Source organism: Lithobates pipiens, unplaced genomic scaffold (assembly GCF_037356315.1).
Source record: "Lithobates pipiens isolate NorthernLeopardFrog02 unplaced genomic scaffold, aLitPip1_a1.2 Scaffold_30, whole genome shotgun sequence".
In the NCBI taxonomy this organism is placed as follows: domain Eukaryota; kingdom Metazoa; phylum Chordata; class Amphibia; order Anura; family Ranidae; genus Lithobates; species Lithobates pipiens.
In genome coordinates this window covers 63,521,613-63,531,623 of record NW_027507791.1, presented here as the reverse complement: position 1 = coordinate 63,531,623, position 10,011 = coordinate 63,521,613, and the positions used below count along the sequence as shown (strand labels likewise).

At 46.7% G+C, this 10,011-nt stretch overlaps 1 protein-coding gene across 1 annotated transcript in view; it reads left to right on the top strand.

Moving 5' to 3' along the window:
- Nucleotides 1-339: 339 nt before the first annotated feature.
- SYNE2 (spectrin repeat containing nuclear envelope protein 2) overlaps nt 340-10,011 on the top strand; it is a 529,925-nt gene continuing 520,253 nt past the window's right edge. Inside the window, exon 1 of the mRNA XM_077464352.1 lies at nt 340-356. The gene's annotated coding sequence lies outside the window, so the exon portion shown is untranslated. The remainder of the gene's footprint in view (nt 357-10,011) is intronic.

Below are 10,011 nucleotides of genomic sequence, written 5' to 3'. Positions count from 1 at the left end.
CTGTTTTGATTTGACATTAAAGAGTATATTTCTGTTAATTAGTAGGAAAGTAATTGAATAAATAAATCAACTGCAATTTAGTATTCAGACAATAAAACGTGAACATTTCAAATGACTAAATACATTTTTCAAGCATTGTAAATAGTCTCCACTTATTTCTCCAGGCACTGCTCTGATCTGCAACCTCAGCAACATGTGCAGACCAGAAAATCTTGTTCATTAGGAATATCCTCCACTCATATTACTTGGTATTGTCCAGAAACCTTTACTAGTCAAGTGAAACCCGAAAAGTGAGACACCACCGGGACTTTTGCTGAGAAGCTCGTTCTCCAGAACTGAACCTCCATTGCGGCATTGTAAGTAGATGAACAGAACACATTATTGGGTCACCGTAATGTATGGTGCTCCTGGGGGGCAGGAGAAGGCTGTCTGTCCTCCAACCTGTGTATACTGCTTACCTATGCAGGTGAAGTATTTGGGGATATTTCTGGTGTGTACATAGGGCACATAGGCCACCACTAGGCGACCAGGGGCCAGTGCAAGCAGGGGGTTGTCTTGATTTTGCAATCACCCTCTGACTGTCCACCTAAACCAGGACATGCAGCTGCTCAGTGCTGTACACTAAGGTTGATTTTCAGACATTCAAAATGTAAATCTGACCATGCCCACTTTTATTGGGGGTGGCACAGGGAGTGCAGGAGGTGGGGATAATAGGGGCATGAGAGGGGCACCACTTTGAATGTTGGGTGTGTAAAAACACCTGAACCTACTTTTCTCTGGATCAAGAGTGCAGGCCCAGATGTGAACTACAGGTTACCATCACAAGCAGTGGCAAGGAGGCAAATAATCCATATCCTTACTTCTCCAAATGAAGCCAAGAGGGGAGGACTGAGAAGACCACATAACATGTGACAGTATCAATAATCATGGACACTGTCAGGAGCAGACACACCCCACCCCTTCCTTCTCCTTCTCCAGGCCAATCACAGAAATGTTGTTAAAGCCAAACTAAACTTACCTTCGCTCCAATGGTCCCATCACTTGCTGGTGCCAGTCACGTCACATTCGGCTACCCATCACAATCTGTTACCTGCTGGAGTGCACATGCACAACGCCGCCATATGTGTTCCAGCAAAGCTTCGCTTGCCACGCTTCGGGCACGGCCTCGCTTCGCTCAGCATGATTGTAATCGAACTCTATATCCACTTGGATGGTGGGGCTTGAACGTGGACTCGGGTGAAATGCATATAGCTGCATCTCGCATGCACAGTCCAGCGGGTAGCCAAATGTCATGGGTCGTCATATGTGACGAAACACGGGCCAACAGTGTAAGCTGAACTGTGCATGAGCAGCTCAGTTTATGTCTTGGAGAAGACAGAGAACAGGAAGGTAGGTGCACACTTCAATATTCCCTCTCAAATGTTAAAGGAAAGTGCCAGCATAAAACTAAAATCTTACAGCAAACTATAAACAAATAGCCAAGCAGTGCACTGCGGTCACAGCGGATCCAAAGTGTGTGCCTAAGCTTTCACCCACTTTGTGACCCCTGCTCCCGACACTGGTGTGCGAGTCACGAACACCATCGTCTTATGTCAATGGAGTTAGTATCCGTGTAGCCACGCTCCCGACGTGGTTCTTCACTCTGACTTCTTCCTGGAGTGAAGTCTTTTAATAATTTTTTTATAATAGTATCACGCTATGTGGAGAATTTTTTATTTTTCACATATGGATATGCCTGGCCTGGAATGATCATGGGATTGACCCAGGTGTGGTTAAAACTGCTTCTTTGCCAAACACGAGAGTGGGAGGCAACATCAGTTGGTGAGTGCGTTTTCATTGGGAGAGGTGTCACGAGCACGTCGGTGTGGTGGAAGATTGAAGGATTTTATGAAGATTGATTTCCTTTATGTTTTTCTCATCAGTTTATTCAATGAACTTTTAGCTATATATCACAACATCACGGGGTGTTATATTTAATTTATCACGTTGTTCATTCAGTTTTATTTGTTTATTGCATGAGCGCTACTGAATTATTTCCTAATTATTACTTTGCAGTACACCTTTTAGGTATAATTTGTTTATATATGTATGTTTATAACTAAAGTAGCAGCTTTTTCTTTTCACTGATTGTTCATTGGCGCAGTGGAGGTACAGAATTTTTGGGGAAGGTTATATCCAGTACCAGCAGACCATGATCTGTATATTAAATCTGGAGGGCCAATGGGAAAAACTGAAAATCACTTTAGTAGCCAATATTAAATGTGTGACTTCTGCTCTGCACACAAGGGGTCACTCTCTTGCCACTGCCACAATTGAGAGAACATAATCCCTATATATATCATAATCAATATTTATTGAGGTTTTATAATACAAAAAGTACAAGAAAAGAAAGCATTGCAAAAAGTCACAAAACTGCATAATAACAATATATCACATATTTAACAGTGGTTGTTCATTAGGAGTATAGCCCAAAAGGCTTAGTACAGTAAAATACATCCACACTTATTTAGTATAGATATGGAATAAATAAAGGCAGAAGCGTGTCAGTTAATGCACAGTGAATCGTGCAATACAAAAAACACAAGTGTAAAAAAAAAAAAAAATGTCAAAAAAGACTATAGAAAATATAGGATACCTTAAAATAGTGATGAACATCCTGTGTCAGAAGACAAAGACACAAAAGAAAAGAGTGGGTCACTTAATGACAAGATCTAGTAATGCTGTTTGTGGTGGTAAAAAGGTCCTGTATACTGTATATACTGTACTACAGGGGAAAAAGGATAGACAAGCATTCCAATTCCTATCGGGAAAACCGCTCGTCTGTATGCTGTTCCGATGGACCAAAAATGACGCATGCTCTGAAGCAAGTACGAGACGGAAGCTATTGGCTACTGGCTATTGAACTTCCATTTTGCGTTCTTGGCGGTCGGACTTGAGCGGAATTCCGTCGGAACTCAGTTGGAAAAACCTTCAGAGTTTATTCTGACTGGAAAATTTGTCATGTGTACAGGGCATAAGACAACCAACCATCAATGTGTTCCTGAATTTGCTAAGTTCTAAAAGTGTGAACCCATTGTTCAGCTTCCATATTAGTGTTCACCTCCCATTTCCAATCAGCTTGGAATCTCTCTTTGTTGCATTTAACAAGTGATGAGTGATACTATTTTTATATAACCTGACAGATGAAGGTGCATCATGGAACAAAAACTTTAGTGGGGTGCATGTGATTGGTCTGAGGGTCGTTTTCTTAATCCAGGGTGTAATCTCCTCCCAGATGTCTCTAATCTTGGGACAGGACCACCAAAGATGGAGAAAGGTTACCGTCTTGGCGCACTCCTTCCAACACCTGGAGTCGGAGCCTGCGAACATCTGAGCCAGGCTGGAAAGGGTTCTGTACCATCTGGTGAGACATTTGTAGGAGGATTCCTGGATACCAGCACTAATGGAGGATACATGAGATAACTTAATCATTTTCTGAATTTCGGGGGGGGGGGGGGGGGGGGGAGGTGGGATTCTACCGCAAATCCCTTCTCCCACTCTTCAATATAGTATGGAGTTGTCACCGACTGGAGATGATGTCCCAATCAGAGAACACCTTGTATTCATTGTGCCAAGTAAGTGACCCCCTGTGTTTATTGTGCAGAGGGAAAGTTGCTTGGCACAAGACAGAAGATCACATCTAACACTGTATATCCAATTATTACAGTAATTGTTAGCTTCCCCAGCAGCGATCCAGATATAAGATATGGATAATTATATTGTGCTGAGCTGGAAGAAATAATGATGTTTCCCCCACTTCGGTCATGCACCCACCCAAGAGTCTTCCAGGAAATCTTGGAAAGTGTTGTGACATCAGGGGGTTGGGTTCAAGAACCCAGAGGAGATACCTTGCTGTCTGAGGACATCCGTAGCTACGATGGTGGCATGGAACCTGACAGCACTCACCAGCAGTATAGGTGAGAAGGGGGGAAAAATATAAAGGGAGAGTTTAGTAGCCGAACGTTTAGAGGCAGAAACAAAACATCACTTGAGTGTCCTAAAGAGGAGCGTTTGGACTGAAAAAAAAGCACAAGCGCGCATAAATGCGCATTAACACATTGATACATTAATATAGTCTAATGGCCAGAATAAATTAATATTTTGACCAATAGAATGTATTAACACCAAATGCATGAACATGCATAAATGCGCATGCAAAAATGCAGCATTTTTTTCTGCTGCTTTGCTCTTGTAAGGAGAAAAGGTATTTTAAGAATACAGTGTGTATTTGACTTTTATAGCAATGATCTTTAGGAGTCTTGTGTGGTGTGTCTTCAGTCTATCATTACCTTGAAGCATGTTACCAGTTTCCAACATCTCTTGTATCACACCCATAGTCTCTAACCATATGTCATGTTCACGGTCTCCAGCCGTCTCTTGCAGCATGCTCATAGTCTGACCATCTTCTGTATGATGCCCACAGTCTCAGACCATCTCTTGTATCAAGGGCCGTCTTTATTATTGATTGGACCCTGCCCCCCCCCCCCCCCCATGCAGTTTTGCTCTCCGCCTGCTCTGAGACATACAATAAATAGCAGCTAGACTCAAAATCAGTTTACTAAATCAGATCAGGCAGCTATTGCGATTGGTTGCCAGGTTACAGTGTATCATTATCGCTCACTGACTGGTAGCTAGAGGTTACAGCATGCTATTTACATATGAATGCCGGTAATTTACATGAAACACAAGGTCTGCAGGTGAGTCATGTGTACACAACAATAGGGCAGAGCTGGGCAGCATTAGTAGCATCACTTCACACTGAGATATTCAGACACAGCACAGGACTAAAACCTCAAGGGATGAGGGAATTTAAACTAGGATAGTTGGCAAGTATGAGGCAGCTGCTTTGGGCCCCACAACAATGACAGGGCCCAGGGCAGCTGCCCCTTTTGCCCTGGCTTAAAAATGGCCCTGCTTGTCCATAGTCTCCGACCATCTCTTGTATGATGCCCATAGTCTCCAACCATCTCTTGTATGATGCCCATAGTCTCCGACCATCTCTTGTATGATGCCAATAGTCTCTGATCATCTCTTGTATGATGCCCATAGTCTCCAGCCATCTTTTGTATGATGCCCATAGTCTCTGATCATCTCTTGTATCACACCCATAGTCTCTAACCATCTATTGTATGATGCCCACAGTCTCTGACCATCTGTTGTATGATGTCCAAAGTCTCTGATAATCTCTTGTATGATGCTCACAGAAGAGGCTTAACTAGAACCTTCAGGGCCCTGGGGCAAGAAACCATGATGGGCCATCCCTGACCCACCCTTCCATCCGAACCCCGGGCTTCAAACTTTGGGAGGGCATCCATGGACATCCTCCAGCTGATCACATGTAAACAGACTTGCTGGTTATCAGAAGCCCTTTCCTCCCACGCTGTGTCTGTGTGAGGAAAGAAGAGCCGTTAACTAGCATGAATGTCAGTAAATTGTTTACACTGATGATCCGTGCAGCCTATCAGTGTCACTTATCAGTGCTCATCAATGTTACCTATTAGTGCCCATCAATTCTGCCTAGCAGTGCTGCCTATCAGTTCCACCTATCAGCTCCCATCAATTCTGCCTATCAGTGCTCATCGATGCTGCCTATCAGTGCCCACCAGTGGCACCTATCAGTGCTAACCAATGCCGCCTATCAGAATCTATCAGTGCCACCTATCAGTGCTGCCTATCAGTGCTCAATGCCCATCAGTGCCACCTATCGGTGCTCATCAATGCTGCCTATCAGTGCCACCTATTAGACCTCATCAATGCCGCCTATCAGTGCTCAATGCCCATCAGTGCCACCTATCAGTCCCCATAAATGCTGCCTATCAGTGCCCCCTATCCGTGCTAATCAATGCCACCTATCAGTGCCAATCAGTACCACCTATCAGTGCCTCCTCATCAGTGCCGCTTATCAGTGCTCATTACTCAACAGTACCGCCTATCAGTGCTTATCAATCCTACCTATAAGTGTCCATCGATCAATGGCACCTATCAGTGCCCATCGATCAATGGCACCTATCAGTGCCCATCGATCAATGCCACCTATCAGTGCCCATTGATCAATGCCACCTGTCTCCTTAGCAGGTCTTAGTGGAGAGCGTATCTCTCTCATACAGCTCAGAGTGGTCATTGACAGTTCTCCCTTTCTCCTCTCTCGCATGGGATGAGAAAGGAGACAGCCGATCTGCTCCGCCCCCCCCCTCTCCTTTGTGTGCTCTTTGGCAAGTGTGAGCTTCTTTAGCTACACACTTGACTTCCCGCAGTTGACACACAGGAGGGGGGGGGGGAGGGGCAGAGCAGATCGGCTGTCTTCTTTCTCATCCCATGCGAGAGAGGAGAAAGGGAGAACTGTCAATGACGGCCACAGGCGTATCTAGTGAAAATGGCAGGCACTGAAACTGCGCCCCTGTAAAAACATTTGAAACCCATCTTTCAGATAACCTTAACAAAAAAAGCTAATAAAACTACACGTCAAACTCTTTAAACTTCCAATTAACAAATTATGAATTGGCACTACATGAAAATTACAACTGCACCTCCCTTGCTTTCACTGATGCAAACTGGCCTATTATGTGCTCAAGGTCAGTTCACCCATAAATGCAATAACATCAGCACCCATAAATGTGGCCTTACCCATACACAGGGCTGAACTGGTACAGAAATTTGGCCCTGGACTTCATCCAGACTGGCCCACTTACATTTTGAGTGTCCCATCACCAGCAACCTTACAACAGAGTGGCCCATCAGCACCCCCTTACATCAGAGTGTCCCATCAGCACCCCCTTACATCACAGTGTCCCATCAGCACCCCCTTACATCAGAGTGTCTCATCAGCTCCCCCTTACATCAGAGTGTCCCATCAGCACCCCCTTACATCAGAGTGTCTCATCAGCACCCCCTTACATCAGAGTGTCCCATCAGCACCCCCCTTACATCAGAGTGTCCCATCAGCACCCCCCTTACATCAGAGTGTCCCATCAGCACCCCCCTTACATCAGAGTGTCCCATCAGCACCCCCTTACATCAGAGTGTCTCATCAGCACCCCCTTACATCAGAGTGTCTCATCAGCACCCCCCTTACATCTGAGTGTCCCATCAGCACCCCCTTACATCAGAGTGTCTCATCAGCACCCCCTTACATCAGAGTGTCCCATCAGCACCCCCCTTACATCAGAGTGTCTCATCAGCACCCCCTTACATCAGAGTGTCCCATCAGCACCCCCCTTACATCAGAGTGTCCCATCAGCACCCCCCTTACATCAGAGTGTCCCATCAGCACCCCCTTACATCAGAGTGTCTCATCAGCACCCCCTTACATCAGAGTGTCTCATCAGCACCCCCCTTACATCTGAGTGTCTCATCAGCACCCCCCTTACATCAGAGTGTCCCATCAGCACCCCCTTACATCAGAGTGTCCCATCAGCACCCCCTTACATCAGAGTGTCTCATCAGCACCCCCTTACATCAGAGTGTCCCATCAGAAACCCCCTTAGATCAGAGTGTCCCATCAGCAGCCCCCTTACATCAGAGTGGCCCATCAGCAGCCCCCTTACATCAGAGTGGCCCACTGAGCCATCGGCCCACCGGGAAACTCCCGGTGGTCCCAATGGCCAGTACATGCCTGCCCATACATGCAGTAACATCATTACTCATAAATACAGCCTTACCAGCACCCATAAATGCTGCGTCAGCGCCTCTGACACTGTGCCCTAGGTGGCTGCCTAGTTTGCCTAGTGGTAGAGCCGGCCCTGTCTGCTTGGCACACATGCATAATCGCACATGATGATTTTAAAGCGGAGTTCCACCCAAAAATTGAACTTCCACTTTAAGTGAAGGTGACCCCTGACATGCCACATTTGCCATGTCATTGCATCTCTTTTTAGAGGGTTCCAGCTTCCACTACCGGGGCTCCACAGTTCTGGAAGGGAGATCACCTCTCCCCCTCCGTCTCGGCAATCATCTGGGACACATCACAGGTCCCAGATGATTGCCCGGTCAGTCGCGCATGCGCAGTGCAGGCCTGGCTGTGAAGCCACAGCCAGGTACCCACAGTGACAATGCTGGTGCTGCAGAGAGGAGGGGGAGAGGTGCGGGGCTTCGTTCGCCCGCATCGCTGTTCCGTGGGACTGGTGAATGTCCAATTAATAAAAGTCAGCAGCTGCATATTTTGTAGCTGCTAACTTTTATATGGATGAAACTCCGCTTTAAGAAGGGAGTTCAAAGAGACCAGGACTATGACAGTGCCATTGCATGCCATACAGAGCCACTGCATGCTGCACTATGCCATTCAATGCTGCACAGTGCCATCACATGCCATACAGTACCACTGTACCGCATTCTATGGCACTGTGCAGCATGCAAGGGCATTGTAAGGCATGCAATGACACTGTACAGCATGCAAAGGCTCTGTACGGCATGCGCTGGCACTGTATGTCATGCGATGGCACTGTACGGTGGCACTGCAGGTCATGCGAATGCAAAGTACGATGGCACTGTATGGCAGGCGATGGCAAATTATGATGGGACTGTACGGCAGGCGATGGCACAGTATGGCATGCAATGGCACTCTATGCATGCCATGTTCTGTATGGAATGCAATGGCACTGTCATAGCCCCGATCCCTCTGAACTCGCTTCTGTTCATCTTCTACAGAACTGTCTGTGTTGTCATATTGACCAATCAGCATTTCCCCAGATCACCCCAATATAATGGAGAGAATCTGATTGGCTTGACGGCTTGTGTCCCTCAGGGGTCACGTGGTGCGTCTCGCTCTCTCTGGTTAGGGATAGTCTCTGGCTCTCTGCACTTCTCCTGGTGTTCTGCAGATCGCTTTGCTGATCATTGGATAATGCCTCAGACGATCTGCGCATTCAGTGTTGACATGATTGTCAGGTCAGCTGGAGTGACATTATCTGAGGCATTATCTGACAATCTTCACTATTCGACAGAAGTACCTGCCTTTTCTGTACATGTGCATGAACTTTACTGGCGTCTTGGTCCATAAAGACATGGATGAGCGAGTTTGGGGTGGAGGAACTTGACTGGCCTGCACAGAGTCCTGACCTCAACCCAATAAAACACCTTAGGGATGAATTAGAGTGGAGACTGTGAGCCAGGCCTTCTCATCCAACATCAGAGCCTGACCTCACAAATGTGCTTCTGGAAGAATGGTCAAACATTCCCATAGACACACTCCTAAACCTTGTGGGCAGCCTTCCCAGAAGAGGTGAAGAAACCCTACGGACTAAGACTGGGATGTCATTAAAGAGGAAGTAAACCCTGATGAGTTTACTTCCTCTTTCATTCCCTGCAAAGGTAAAGCATAATGGACTACTGTGCATCGCATACTACCCCATTATGTGTTACTTACCTGACACAGGAGCCAGCGAAGTCACCGCTGTCCCCTGTAGTCCGCCGCATCCATCTTGTTGGTGGGGTCTCGCAGCTCCGCCGCTGTCATTCGGCGAAGCCGCGATGACGTCACTCCCGCGCATGCGCACGGGAGTCGACACGCGCGGCAGCTCCATTCTTGGGAATGCCGCGCTCAGTGCGCCTGCGCGCCGCTGTCTACGGCGCAAGCGGTGCCCGTTTTTGGGCAAATATCTCCTAAACCATATAGGTTTAGGAGATATTGCTTGGACCTACAGGTAAGCCTTAATCTAGGCTTACCTGTAGGTCAAAGTGGTTTGTAAGGGTTTACAACCACTTTAAAGTTCCTGTGTGTGTAAAGGCAGGCGTCCCAATACTTTTGGTAATATAGTGTATGTAGATCAAAGCAAATGAGGGGCAAATGATGAGGAAAGGACAGGGGGATTTTGTTCCAAGTGAGGAACATTCCTTCCAAATCAGGGACAGCTGGGAGCTCTGCTGTTTTGTACTAAAATATAAGGTCCATGGGTGCTCAACCTGTGGCCCTCCAGCTGTTACAGAACTACAACTCCCATCATGCCTCTGCCTTTGGGAGTCACTGTCAGCAGCTGC